The 15,278-nt window shown below is 37.8% G+C and overlaps 1 protein-coding gene and 1 pseudogene across 2 annotated transcripts in view; one reads left to right on the top strand and one right to left on the bottom strand.

Annotated features, from left to right (window-relative positions):
• The window catches only part of LOC146458659 (uncharacterized), a 47,157-nt pseudogene extending 32,701 nt beyond the window's left edge, over positions 1-14,456 (bottom strand). The window contains exon 1 of the transcript XR_014858166.1: positions 13,894-14,456. The product of XR_014858166.1 is annotated as an uncharacterized LOC146458659 (transcript). The remainder of the gene's footprint in view (positions 1-13,893) is intronic.
• LOC146458658 (uncharacterized) overlaps positions 1-15,278 on the top strand; it is a 199,860-nt gene that overhangs the window by 173,490 nt on the left and 11,092 nt on the right. The gene's annotated exons all lie outside the window — the stretch shown is intronic.

Here is a 15,278-nt window from a genome sequence, read left to right as displayed (position 1 = left end):
TTTTGAATGCTTGAATCGAGAAACATGCAGCGGAACAAGGTTAAATGCTCAGAAATACGCTGGGAGACGGTTTGTGGCTGGTTTCTCCAACGAACTCAATGACTACATCTTGAACGAAGCTTAACAGAACACGTTGCGAATCTTCAAAGATGAAAAAAGGACAACTTAACGGTCAAGATTATTTTCAGTGACGTGTAAGTGGTTTACGTAATCTGTACCGTGCCACATTCGAAACTGATGAACAGCATGGGGTAATTTGAAAAAATGAGTTACTATTTTTTTTTCTCTCTCTTTTTTTACGATTTTCATTAACCTTAGGCACATATTTTCAATATCAAGCACTACTTACATTACTTACAAAGTTACAATACTTATTACACTAAATGTATAAAACATGCTTTACTTACAATACCAAGAATAATGCTTACAATACTTAGAATAACTACACTACTTACAACTTGTCACTTTACTAATAATATTTACAGCGCTTACAATATTACTCATTACTTATTGTAATAATGAATTGTACTAAATCTTGAGGGAGAATTCGGAGAGCGTTGGGGTTTTGGGTCCTTGTGATATCTGGCATATAATGTGACTGGGAAAAAGGATTTTACGAAGTACTGAGGATGACCTAGCGACTCTTATTCATGAGTATTTGACTAGGGACAGGGCGTCTCATTTTTTCCTTAATCTGGAACAATTTAAAGATTGTTGCAAAGCTTGTTCAGATGTATTGCTGGCAATTCGTGATCATGGAAATACCAAATTTCAAAGAATAATCAAGGAATCCCGGCACCGCATTCATTTCATCTCTTGCGCATTCAGTTTCTTGCCTGTTTTGGCATCCATTTTTCTGCTCCTTTGCTAATTGGCGTTATCTTTTTATTTTTACACACTTTTATTTTATTGCTACACGCCTCTATCATTAATTCAAATCTGTTGCAATTTTACTCGCAACTGACAAGTGACAAGTGCAATTATGATGCTGCTATAGACAATATCTTTACTAGTAATAATCAAAGATTAGAAAGCGCGTTCGATGATCTCGATCCCAAGTTCTCTCTCCTTTGCCAATTTGGTGATGATATCATCCGCCCCTCCAATATCTGCGGGGGATGCCAGATACGTGTCCCAAGATCGGTTCATTCACTGAATCAACGTTGTCCCATAAAATCTCGACTCCGATCAGCAAGACATTCACTCATTCCAATAATACACAGGTCAATTTGTTTTTTATTTTATGCAACAACCAAACTGACAAATATTCCACCCGGGTTCATTTTCAATACAATACAATACAATACAATACAATACAATACAATACAATACAACACAACACAACACAACACAACACAACACAACACAACACAACACAACACAACACAACACAACACAACACAACACAACACAACACAACACAACGCAACGCAACGCAACACAACACAACACAACACAATACAATACAATACTTTATTGATACTCCCCATAGTGGTTTTTCAGTGACAATTTACAATACATAAATAAATATTAAAAATGATAATCAGTTTAAGTAAAAACCAGCTAAAATTTGGTGAGGGGGTAGCTCATCGTAAACAGTCTTTCAGAGTTTTCATCGCAAGTTTTTATGTGGAAAGCTCGGTTTTCGCAGGACCTAAGGTTGGTGGCAAACCGACGATAAGTTGTTTTTGTCATTAATATTTTTTTGTTACCAAAGAGTGAACAGCTCATGTTTTCCAGGACGAATTACAGATAACAAGTTACAGTCTCTCATAGAAATGACTGACAAGCTTTTTTGAGTTCAGAGTGCAGCCTATTATGTTTAGAGATCAAACGTGAACTATAAAGCTTTATCCCACTTGTCCTTCCTTGACACAAAAAAGCACTCATCCGAAATTCGAGAATCAAAACAAAAGAAAAACTCATTCAAACAACGCTCAGTCAAGTTAAAGTAACCTACACGAAAAAAAAGGTAGTTCTACAGTGCCGAAGATACTGTCTGCATATATAGTAGAGACTTTAATATGCTGTTGTAATTATAAATGTTAATGTATGCATACCGATCCGTAATGGATTATCAGTAAGGTATAACGAAGCCGTAATAAGCGGTCTTTTAATCGCCTTAAACTTCAATGAAGCTTCGAGTGTTTTAAATCCAAGATGCTGACTGTTAACTCTTTACAGTCGAACTTATCAATAATCCCCTGTCCAAGTTTGAGAACTGCTTTATCGTATATAAACGTTTACGTGGACATGTTGCTTATTTATTAAAGTTTACTTACGTTGAATGGCGGGATTCTTCGTGGCAGCTATAAAACGTTAAACTGAAGGAGAAAGAACCTTAACCGTGACCGCTATTTTTAAGAGTGGGATAAGCCAACTCTCCCCATGCGGGAATTGAAATCATTTCATATTTTTACGAAATCTCCTTGAAAGAGCATTTTTAACAACCGAAACTTTTAAACTGATCTTTTTTAAAATATAATGACATCGTAGTTTAACCATTATTTTTTGTATCTTTTAATAAAACATTGAACACTGATGGTTACTGGTAAAATAATATTATTATTGCGCTGCCCCCGAAAACAAAAGTAATAACTTACTTTTGCTTGATGAGTTTTTTTGGTAACAGGAACACAGTCGATGGGCTTCTGGCACGCTTATTATTAGACGCTTCCTAATCGGGGCGTTCTGCATGTTCCTAAGCGCGAGAAATCGAGAAACGCGGTTTTATGTCGGTTCCATCTTGAAACGTCATACGTGACGTCCCAATACTGTCCATCATGCCCAGCGTGCGCGTTTCGTAGCTCGAGAAATCGAGAAAATAGGTTGTATGTCGGTTCTATCTTGCAACGTCACAATAGCATCTTGACGTCCAGATACGGTAATATTAACATGATTTATTCAACCCAGCTAAGTGCCTAAAGGCCTAAGAAAATGTTTCTCCTTAGGTTCCTAAATTTCCCAATCCTAATTCCAAAGAAAGTCCAGATTCCCATTGATCAGTAAAAGTCCCTTAAAAAACGACAAAACATCCACACTAGATTTTTTCCATGGCGTCAGCACTTTTCCCCTTAACCCGGCTTCTTTTATTTTAAGCTGTCAATCAATCTGCGCGCTAAACATAACTTCCGGTTGCTCTTTCAAAATTTATTTTAGAAAAAGGAAGGAACAGAAAATAATCTTTAACACTTTCCCCCTCCAGGATTTACTTTTCATTGAAAATTCAACACTTCGATCGGTTTCTTTTACAAATATAAGGAAAATTGTTCAAATGTTAACTTCAAATGTTCAAATGTCAAATGTTCAAATGTTTAATCTGTCAGATTTAGACTTAAAATCTGTGACTAAACAAATCGTGAACTGTTCTAATGTTCCTCCAAGTGTTCATGGTGCACTGTTTAGCTAACGTCACTCTTCCGTCAGGTCACTTAGTACTCTTCAGATTCCAGCGGTGAAATTCTGGAAATTGGTCTTCGTTTCACGACTCCTTTAGTTCTAACGTCTACGACTCGTACCAATCCATCTTTGCCAGGATGCACTGCCTCTATTCGTCCAAGTTTCCAATCCCGTCTTGGTGCGTCTGGGTCAATTACCAACATCAAGTCCCCCACTCTTAGGTTCTTTGAAGGTTGGAACCTTTTTTGCCGGGATCCAATACTTAGCAAGTACTCTCGCATTCATCAAACGACCCAGAGCAATTACAAAGAGTTATAAATGAAGAACTTGGAAATTTTTTAAAATGCTGTGCAGCAAATAAGCTATCAATTAACTTCAAGAAGACCCATCATGTGTTAATAACCTCGCCTAGGAAGAAAGTTGATATTCGAGTATCGGCCTGTGACATAGATCAAAAATCTAAAATCAAATACCTGGGCGTCTTTATCGATGATTAGGGGTCTTAAGCAGCGACGACGACGACGTCAACGAGAACGTTAAAAAAACAATAGTTTTAATTAGCAAAACACTGGCTCTGCACGTGCATTATACACTTTGGTACATTTCTTTGTCGTCCTCTGCAAAACGACAACGTGAAATGACCAAATTTCAGGTTTTATGAAGAACGTGAACGCATGATGATTAATTTTCCTTTCTCTTTCTGAACTTTAAAGGCGCCCCTACGACGTTAGCTCCTCGATAATTCGGCTACTTTGCACAAACTGAGAGAGTATAAATCATCGCGAATTTATTCAGAGGACGCGAAGGTTATTTTTTAAGTTTCGTCGTCGTCGTCGTCGTCGTCTCTGCTTAAGGTCCCTATTGTCTAACATGGGATGCCCCGCTCCAGTACACTAACAACAAAATTACAAAAAACATTGGAATTTTATATAAACTTAGATACTATGTCTCTATGAACACGCTTAAAAACAGCTATACTATACGCTCATATATCCGTATCTAAATTACAGGTTAATGAGCTGGGGTACTGCATGTCAAACAAAATTAAAAAAAGATAAAAATAAGCCATAATAACTGCCTTCGCTGCATCTTCTTTGTAGACAAAAGAGAAAATGCAACACAATACTTTACACTAATAGAAATCCTTAAGCTAGAGAACATTTTTAAGTTGAAAATTGGTTCCCTTGTGCATAAATTACAAAAAAATAAAAAAGAAACACCCCCTGCACTCCATGATCTTGTTTCCCTAGCTTCTGATATTCATAGATATAATACCAGATTTGCCACTAGTCAAAACCTGTACAGACCGTTTTCTAGAACTAATTATTGTTTAGCACGGTTAAGAGTAGTTAAGTGTCTGCCTTACAATGTTTTTAAGAAGAAATACAAACTTTTTCTACTTGATAGCCAAACATAAATAATATATAAAATTTAGCGTATACTATAAACTTATGTATTCGTTGTAAACACTTTTTTCCTTACTGTATTTTCCTCCCTCAAGCCTAATTTAACTAGCAGAGCTCTTCAACCAGTGTTACAAATTCTACTTCCCCTTATTTTATTTAACTGCACAGAGGTAGTGGCCAACACGAAAGCCTTACTCCTTTGGCCACTACGCACTTCTTCCCTAGAAGGTAAAATCATTCAATAAATTGCTCTGCATGTTTAATTTTTCTTACTATAGAATATATTGTATTTCGCTCGAACAAGTGTGAATAAAATTGAATTAAATTGAATTACACTTATTGTTATTGTATCTACCACGGGAACGACAATAACCCCTTTTTCGACAATAACCTATTGTTTTGCAACTATACTAACAGGTTCCCATAATCTTAACATGATTTATGCAACTCAGCTAAGTGCCTAAGGGCCTAAGGCGACGCACTATAATCTTTGATTACTACTCGTTTTAATGTTAATTTTTGGTGTGATTTAAGGGGCACGATTTTCTGAGACAGTCACTGAGGGTTGATCCCAATTTGAAAACTGCGTTTTTGTTATCGTATCGTCAGACAAAACCATATTGATTAAACATGAGTTAATAGGTAAAACACCTGCCCTCCTTCTTTTTCTCATTTTCATATTTTTCTTCCTCGCGTGAGCTCAAAGAGCATTCGTGACTCAACAGGACTACGCGTGACCAAACCGTTTTCATTACTTTGACGGTTCAGTTTTGGTGGGATTTATAGGGGTACGCTCTTACAGGTAAAATACATGTCCAGCAACCACTTTTTCTTATCTCTTCGCGTTAGCTTAAAGAGCATTCCCATTTCGTGACTCACCAGGACATCGCGTGACTGAGTGGCCTAACCGCGGCGCGGAAGACTAAGTACTTCCGTCTGCGCCCCAGTAATTCGGTCAGCTGCAACATCAAACATGGCGTCTACATTTGTGGAGAGTTCGCTTGCGTTAAATCGCCTTTTCAGACACATATCTTTGAAGTTTTCTCCAGAGGAATCGGAAGATGTTGTGGAGTCTTCTAAAAGGATTTTTGGAGAGCAATTTGATTCGCTAGATAATCAAGATCTGCTCTCATGTTTGAACCTTTTGTGCAAGCTTCGTTATGTGTCGGAAACGAACCTAACCGTTGTCAAAGAGTTTGTGGCGACGAAGTCAAACAAAGAAAAGGACATCAGTGACTCTATTGACAATTTCAAGGCCTCTCTTCCGCCTCAAGCTGATCGGGAGAAGGAATTGCAGGGAAGGAGCGACGATTTCAAGAATATTAGGAAAAGACTTGAAACAGGGCAGCGATCGGTTGTCAACTTACACGGCTCGGCTGGAGTAGGAAAGACAACGCTTGCCAAAGAGATTTGTGCAGAATGGCGAGGAAATTCTTTTGTTTTCGACTTAAGGGAGGCTAAAGACACGAGGACAATATATCTTAATATCTTGAATACCCTTGAACTTTCTGTTCCGGTTGGCTACGTAAGCTTGAACAATGTTGTTGACAAAATTCATGAGCACATTGGAGAACAAAGCAAGGGCAAGCGTGTTCTCTTTCTACTGGACAACGTGGAACAGTTCACTGCTGGAGAGGGGAAGGAAGGCAGGAACTTGAAGACAGCTTTTATGATGTTTCTGGGGAAGCTTTCACAATTAGATGACAGTAGTAAAGTTAAAGGTTTAAGCATCCTTCTGACATCAAGAACTCAATTGCAGGATGTAAAACAAGTGTCAGATTATGAACTGAAACCTCTGAAAGATTCTTTTTCAGAGAAAATCCTGCTTTCTAAGGAGACATCTGATGTTAGTACTCAGCAGAAGCAGAAGCTACTTGCCGCATGCAAAGGAAAGCCACTGCTTCTCAAAGGTGTGGAAGCTATTTTGATGCAGGGTAGAAAAGCTCCCAGTGATCTGGTGGATGAACTTGAAAGACTTGTGGCTTCAAAAGAGAAGGCTGCAGCTCTTCCAGTGCAGTCCAAATCAGCAGAGGATGCTAAAGAAAAAGCATTTGATTTGGAAAAAGAAGGAGTTGATGAAGATGAAGCATCTGTGATTGAAGAAATGTTCAATACCCTGCCATCTGACAGCCTGAAAGTAGCAGCTGTCTCAATTTCTCTGTTTTGTGGCCCCTTTACTGCTTCTACTGCAGCAAAAGTTCTGAACATCAGCCATCCAGAGGCTGTAGCACGACTTGAAGGCCTAGTAACCAGTGCCATCATTTTTGTTGTAAATCGCGAAGCGAAGGAGTTTATGTATGACATTCATCCACTCCTTAGAAAGTATGCTGGCAGCATTAAGGACGATGCAAAATTCACTGAATCCTACACCAGAGCAAAGGAACGATTTTATGACCACTTCATGTCAGAGATGAAAAGAATTGCTGGATTCATAGAGTCTGACTATGTCAAGGCATTCAATCTGTTTTCAAATGACCGGCCAAACTATGAGTTTGCAATTGAAATCACCCTGCTGCCCAAGTTTTTCAGTGTACCTGGTGAATTCCACGATAATGCCTTGATTGCATCCCTTGTCAATGCTATGCTTTCCAGTGCAAAACAGACAGAGCTGTTTCATTCCTGGGCTGACATGTGTGAAGATGATGGACAGTCAGGTATGATATTCTTTCCCACTAATACCATAATATGAGTTGTTAAAGCGGCATCAATGGGTGGAGTGCTGACTGCACAATAACAGTAATCATACATGTATGACTATTATGTAAATCACGAGAGATGACAATTAAAGTTGTTATTTAAGCAAAATTTCAACAGATTCCAAAATTTATCAGATTTTTAGTAGTGAGAATTTATTTCAGGACCTGATGTCAACACACTTATATCATGTAAGTAGGATCTGATGCTTTATGTCACAGGTGTGTTTAATATGGACTGGTAGCTGATTGCAGTAAAGCAGTCTAGCTAGTACCTATTGTTGTTGTCAATTGCTAATACTGGAAATTGAAAAAATATGCCTGTTGAATTAAATTCAGTTTATGTAAAAATATTGAGGGGCTGTAGCCAGGATGAAACATTTAAAATTTAAGAAAGCGATCTCTGGCTAAAATGATTAAAAACTCAGAAGCAAAGCGTTCTATGAAGTGGTTTCCACATCTCCTTTCTGCCAAATTGAACGTCAACTGAACGCTTTGCTTCTTTTGTTAAAGAGAAAACAAAAGATTACTGTAGATGAACCAACATACCGCAAACTTCACTCAATTGATGGCGCACCACCAGTGATTCGCGGTTCTGTTAAGCACCATAAAGAAGGGAACCCTCTGAGGCCCATCGTCATCTGTATTGGCTCAACACTTTACAACACGTCCAAATTCCTAAGGTATATCCTTTCTCTGCTTCAAAATCGTGACGGATACTCTGTTACTAACTTCTTGCAGTTTTCCAAAGAATTATCTGATATCGAAATTGATGACAATGAAGTTTTGGTCTCTTTTGATGTCCTATCATTGTTCACTTCCTGTAGATAAAGCGTGTGATTACATAAAAAAGAAACTTAAACGAGACGCTACTCTTTCTTCAAGGACAAATTTTGACATTGATGACATCACCGCACTTCTACAATTCACCTTGTCCAACAACTATTTTGTGTTCAATGACAGAATTTACAAACAAGTCCATGGCTGCATGATGGGCAGTCCTGTCCGCCTAGTTGTGGCCAATCTCTGCATGGAGGAGATCAAAGAGTCTGCAATCAGTAATTCATCCGTTCCCCCCAAAATTTGGAAACGATATGTTGACGATAGACTAGTTTTTGTATCATTACAAAAGACGACGTCTCAGCCCTCCATGAAACATTAAATTCAATAAATTATTGATACAAACATCTCGTTTACCATCGAGACTGAATGTAACAAAAAAGATTTCCTTCCTAGACACTCTGGTCTCCCGTAGAAATAGAGTCATCGCTGTTGATGTTTACAGAAAACCCACCCACACAGACAGATACTTAGACTTTAATTCCCATCATGACATATTCAACACAAAGCCAGCTCAGCATCAACTCCTCTGCACAGAGCCCTAAATCTACCAATTCCTCCGAAGGAAAAAAGCGGGAACTTAATTATGTTCATGCAGCTCTGGAGTTCAATGGTTATCCACCTAGTTTATCCAAAACATTATACAGGCTAATAAAAAACCCGATCCTCAACAACAAATGTATCCCCAGAGGAACTTGTTGGAATGTTTTTTAAAATAGTCAAACCAACCGAATCACAAGCCTTTCGCTTCTCAGCCTTACATCAAGGAAGTAACTGAATCTTTGACACGTATCCTCAACAAACATGAAGACACAGTTGTAAGCAAACCATTTACCAAACTACAACAACAGTTCCAGCTCCAAGATTTTGATCTTCCATGGAATCGCGGACCAATGTCGTGTATAAAATTGTTCGTGGTGTATGTTACATTGGGGAAACCGGCAGAGCTTTCAATACCCAAAAAGAAAGAATATTTAAGGAACACCAAAACTGCGGCCAAAGGTTCTAGAATTGCTAATCATGCCTGGTCCAACAACCATGTCATTTTGAAAACGCATCAATTATTGACAAAGACACCTTCAGAACCAGGAAAACATTAGAAGCGTGGCATACCAAAGTGACACCTAATGTAGATAACAATTCTTGTCTGTTACCTGGACAATATAACATTCTTTTTAACAAACATTTATAATTATTTACATTTTTATTATTTTGCAATTCACATTTTTTGTTAAAAAAAATTTTTTCTCATCGCTTTTTCATCACTCATTTTACCCGTCAAAGACTGCAGTTCAGGCAGTTGAAAGCTCGTAGTTTTTAATCATTTTAGCCAGAGATCGCTTTTTTAAATTTTAACTAAATTCAGTTTGTTACATAATGTACTTTTTGTATTGTTTTACCAAGATCATTAATGATAGACTTTAGTGGTGCAAATATTACTTGAATGTGATTTTGTGGGGCATAAGACTAAAGATTTCAACACAAACATTTCATGTACATGTTGTGCCACATGCTGACTGTTAAATAATTAACAATCACTGAAGTGGAGGTGAATAGTGATGGATATTTACCAAGCCACGAAGCGGCAAAGTAAATAAATCCATCACTTTCGCTGACGCTGAGGTAAATAATGGTTTTTAGCACATACCACACAAGCTGAATAACTAGTGGAACAAAAAAATTATTTTATTTCTGACAATATACTGACAAAGAGTATGAAATTTAAAAATCTTGCCCGCCACATGGTAAGCGATTTCTTATTGTAGAAAGTTCCGTCTCGCTTTCTTGTAGACAAATAAAACTTTTGGAGACACTTGTTTAGTTCCTGCAGTGTAATTTTTCTGTGAAATTTGTCTTGTTCTTGAAACCATGCTGGAAAATATTAGAAATTTCATTGTTTTCATTGTAATTTTAGTGCTCTGCAGTTTTTGTAAGCAAAGGATTGCACTTTTATTTTATGCTTTAGAATATGAGGCTGAAAAGGTTAAACAACTTACCATTTAATGCTGGTTAGCCAAACTTTGTTCCCATTTATGTCTTTTTTTTTAACAGCCGCATTGTTTATTGACATAATTTCCTCTTAAGTAACCATGGCGAAACGTGAGGCCATCTTGTTCCTCTTCGGCTACGTGGAGGTGAATAGTACTTGGGTGATCACCTCTGAGCTAATCAGCGTGCGCGAAAAGTACTATTCACTTGTGTGGTCTATACTAATTATAAATTTGTAACGTGGATGGTAAAATTACTGAATGCTGATTGGTCGAAACAGAGGACATATTTCCTTAATTTTTCTTTCACCTAGGGTAAAATTACTCACTCCTGATTGGTCGAGTTGCAAAAACACTTGCCCCTGATTGGCTTAAGCTTGCCATTTCTAAATTAAGTTTTTTGTGCCATGACAATAACGACTTCTTTCAGGCTCTTTGGTGTTTGATGTTCTAAGCCAGATTGTCCAAAAATACTTGGAAATCAAGTGGTACATGTACAACAATGACGCAAATTCCTAAAGGTGAACAAAGTGCATTGTTAGTTAAGAAAATTTTCCCCTCCATGACTTACAGTATAATCATAATTTATCCTCCCTGTATGTTTTTTTGTAAAAACCATAAATCATGGAAAAAAGACATTTCTTACAGCCAAAAAGTTATCCATGTAGATCCAACTAAATTGGACAGACAGACAGACAGACAGACAGACAGACAGACAGACAGAGCGATAGCTTGTAGGTGGGTAGGTTGGTAAGGTAGGTAGGTACTAGGTAGGTAGATATCTTTATCTCAACAGGGCATAAATCTTATTCCAAAATGGCTGCCATTTTAATATTCTTCTGTTTGCATTTAAATTAGCCCTTCTTGCCTCGTTCAAGATAAAATATTCTTTTGATTTTTGAGCTTAAGAACGAGGTAAGAAGGGCTAATTTGAATACCAACAATAGAATGTTAAAATGGTAGCTATTTTGGAATAAGGTGTATTTTATCAAACATTTGAAATACAAGAATTATTAAAATTTGGTTTGCATAAAATCAGTATATAGATTAGTTAAACTTTTACACTGGCCAAGAAACTACAGGCTATTCAGACAAATAGTTGATGGCAATAGTGAAAATAACTTCAGTTTACTCTTTAACCTATCACCGGAGTTTTCTTCCTTAAGAGAATTTGGAAGATTGCTCCAAGGTTTTGCACCTGTAAATGCGAAACTATTTTTGAAATAGTCAGGTTGAACTTTAGTTCTTCTACATCCTGGAAGAACGTAATCTGTAATCACTTAGAGAACTAGTATCAGTAAGCATGGCGTCAGATGACTGATTATTTTAAACAGCGTTATGGCCTTTTGATATCGTCTCTGTTCAGCTAAATTCAACCAATAGGTGACCAAGAACATTGTTTGATCATGTTTAAAATGAAGCACCGGTAATAATCTGTGCCGTAAAGTTTTGAAGTTTTTGAAGACTTTTAATATGGGTCTCACCTATAGAGTCCCAAACAATACAACAATAATTATGTTAAGTAGGGTTCAATTAATTACCTATAAATACATGTATCAATTGAATTATGCCTGTTTAAGACATGCCTAACCTTTTTTAGAATACCAATGTTATAATGATAGTTTTTGTTCTATTTATACTAATAATATGGGCAAGTTAAATTTTGGTCACAATATTAACACTAAGGCATTCACGAGAATGCACCTGTTGCAACTCTGCAGTGTTTTTTTTTTATGCTGATTAAGTCACTACTTTACACAATGCCTCTGATCTGCTGCTCAAACCTTTAACCCCCTTTCCCTTTAACCTCACAACTGAAGGTTGTTTTATCCTGAACTTCCACTCCCTACCCCTTGAGAAATTTTTCGCCTACTTTGAATCATGAAGTAGGAACCTTAGTTTTTGCCAGCACTTTACACAATGCTTTTGGACCTACCCTTATCCTTGCATGTTTTAAGTACTGCACAGCTGTCAACGCCCAAAGGAAGAATTTTTCTATTCCAAATTAGACCCTTACCTCACCCCCCTCCCCCATTGGAGTTTTTTGTCCTTGATGCCTCCAACCCCCTCAGAATTAATGGGGACCTTCCATCAAGGGTGAGGAGTGGGATAAAATTATTTTGTGGAACTTCACAATAGTAAAAGTGTGGTTGGTTCTGGGATTTATATTATTTCATTGTAAACATTGTGGCTGAGAATTTGTGGTTATAGGGAATGCTACATTTTGTCATAATACAGACCGCATAGAAAATCTTTGGGGTATCAAACCTTCATAGATGAGCTTCCATGTCACTGGTTGAACACTCTTCCACTGAACTATTAGTAAGTTGTGGTAAGCTCTGTTGCACAAATAAGTTCTTTTACATGTAAGTTCTTGTACTTGAAGATTTATTATGCTATGTAAAGTTTTCAAACTGTTCATGAATCTTCTGGTATGAAGAGACATGTGACCTGTGGATCTTTTATTACAAGGGAGGGGAGGACACCCATAAAAAAGTGCTTGGGCTGAAATTTTGAAAAGAGCCTGTAAAAGGTACCAGAATTTTGTTTTGTGGGTGTGGTACAAATAATTTTCTATTCCGTAAGAGGTACCAAATCAGTTGACTGACATTTACTGAAATTCCCCCCCCCCCCCCCACCATTTTTTGGCTCAAAACCCTAAAATGTACCACTATACCTCTGACGGAAGTCATTTTAGATTTTAGCACCCTTAAGGATACCAGACCACGTATTGTAATTCTAAAAGGTACAATGATCACCCTGTCACTTTTATACAATGCATGGCACTACCCCTCCCCCCACCCGTTTTTAACATTACTCTGGACTGCATGTTGTTTGCAGCTATTGTTCTATGGGGTTGTGTTTCTATGTCTCTCACAAACAAGCGTCTTGTCCGTCACTGACTCACTGGGGAGTCAGAACTTTTATTAAGGCAATTTTTTTCCTTGTGACGAACACACCATTCTTTGTTGTTGGTGAAAATACATTTTGCGTTGTCTTAACATGTTCTCTTTTAACTTTGATTGGTTTTTAAATTTTTACTTTAAAATTTATATGAAGTGATCATCACATGAATTGGCTTATTTATTTATCATCTGCTATTTAGTGTGTCAAGTGATATTTAACAAATCAACTGCATTTTTCTTTGGTCTATACATACTCTTATAGACCATAAAAATGACGTCATAATTATAATGTTCAAAACTCAAGTGATAGGCGATTGAAGAGGGTCTTGGATTTTGATGATTCTTCACTACGTTGACGAACTCTGCAAACGACTTGTTGGTAGGCTTCCTTGGATATACCAAATTTCTGATTAACTTGTCAGTTTTCGCTCCACATGCGCTTCGCAGTACCGTTCGCTTCTTGTTGTTGTTCGTACTTTCATTCGCCGCGAAATAATGGTCGAGTCGTTTGTTGTACTACATCCAGCTGTTTTTCTCGTTGTAGCTACAAGCAGAAGCATATGCTATGAGCCAATCAGCGCGCGAGAATTTTGACGGTTATAGTAAAGTAATATTTGACAGTCAAATACCCCAAATTGCCACGTGCGGTAACCCCATTTACTACTTGCAGTTCTTGACTGCCTCCTTTAACACAATGTTTCCAATGAACATAAGTTGCCGAGAAGGTGAAAACATGTGATAAACCGTTAGCTCTGTTAGCTTTGTAACGACTGGAATAAGGCATATATGCAGATAGACTTATTCGTGTTGAGGTGAAGTCATGCCATTTGTTGACTGTTTAATTAGCTTCAGTGGGAAAGGATTGACAAGATTCCACAATCTACAAAAAAAAATCTACATTACACTGCTAAAGTTTAGTTCTAAATTAGCTAGTGTTTAAAATGTGAAGTAGTGTTAGCAAATATAGCGCTCGTTTTTTGGAAGATGCTGCTAACTTATCGAGGCCCCAGTTTGTATTATCCGCCTCAATCTCCCAATTTCATTTATTTTCTCGTTCGGTGCCCCTGAATCCTTAATTATTCTCGGCCTCATCGGATTTCATATTCAAATGGGATACTCTCGGTTGCGGTAATTTTGGCACCTACGGCGTATTTTGGGCAGTTACTCTGACGATTTTTGGCACATTTAAATTCGTTATACGAGCTACACTAAAAATGGTTCATTGTGGTAAGTTTGCTTGTTTTTTTCTCTCCGCAGGTTCTCTATTCCGAGCTCAGTTACGATGCTGGGAAGCTCGGCAGGTTTTAGAAGATGGCGGTCCTCGTAAAGCTTTTGAAGTATTACAACAAGCAGCTTCTTCACTGGGAAAAGTTCAAGATCAAACCACGGAATCTTTCAAGCTAACTCAAGGACTTTTCAAGTACTTTGAAGGGGAAATCCATTGTCAAAGCAAAGATTACAAGAAAGCACTAGAATGCCTGCAGTCGTCTTTAGACCTTACAAAAGAGCTGCTGAAAGTTGACACCAACCTTGCCAGGTGCTACAACGCTATGGGAAACTGCTATTATGGTCTTGACAAACCACAGAAAGCTCTTGAGTACTACACAGAAGCACTGAACATGCGAAAGGAACTGTCAAAGGGTTCGGAGAGTCACTATGACATGCCAGTGTACATAAATCAAATTGGCACGGTGCACGAGGATCAAGGAGAATATGACAAGGCTGTTAAATGTTACAAAGATGCACTGAAACTTCTAGAAGAACTCAAAATTACAGGGTACGAAGATGAAGCACTCTTCTGCAGGAATCTTGCAAATGTTTATGTTCGTCAAAAAAAGTTCGCAGAAGCTGCTGAATTAGCAGAGAAGGCTTACAACATAAGAAACAAACGGCTTGGAAATCATCCCGATACGGTGCGAAGCATTTTTCAACAAGGCGTGATTCAGGCAAACTTAAGAGAGTTTAAGAAAGCTTTAGATCTGTTTCGCAAAGCATGGGAAATGGAGGAATTGCTCGATCCCGGCAACCACAGTGCAGTGTGGAACT

The sequence above is a fragment of the Pavona decussata genome, unplaced genomic scaffold (assembly GCF_977016875.1).
Source record: "Pavona decussata unplaced genomic scaffold, jaPavDecu1.1 SCAFFOLD_232, whole genome shotgun sequence".
NCBI lineage: Eukaryota > Metazoa > Cnidaria > Anthozoa > Scleractinia > Agariciidae > Pavona > Pavona decussata.
Note: the sequence above shows the minus strand (reverse complement) of the source record. Positions and strands in the feature narration are given on the sequence as shown.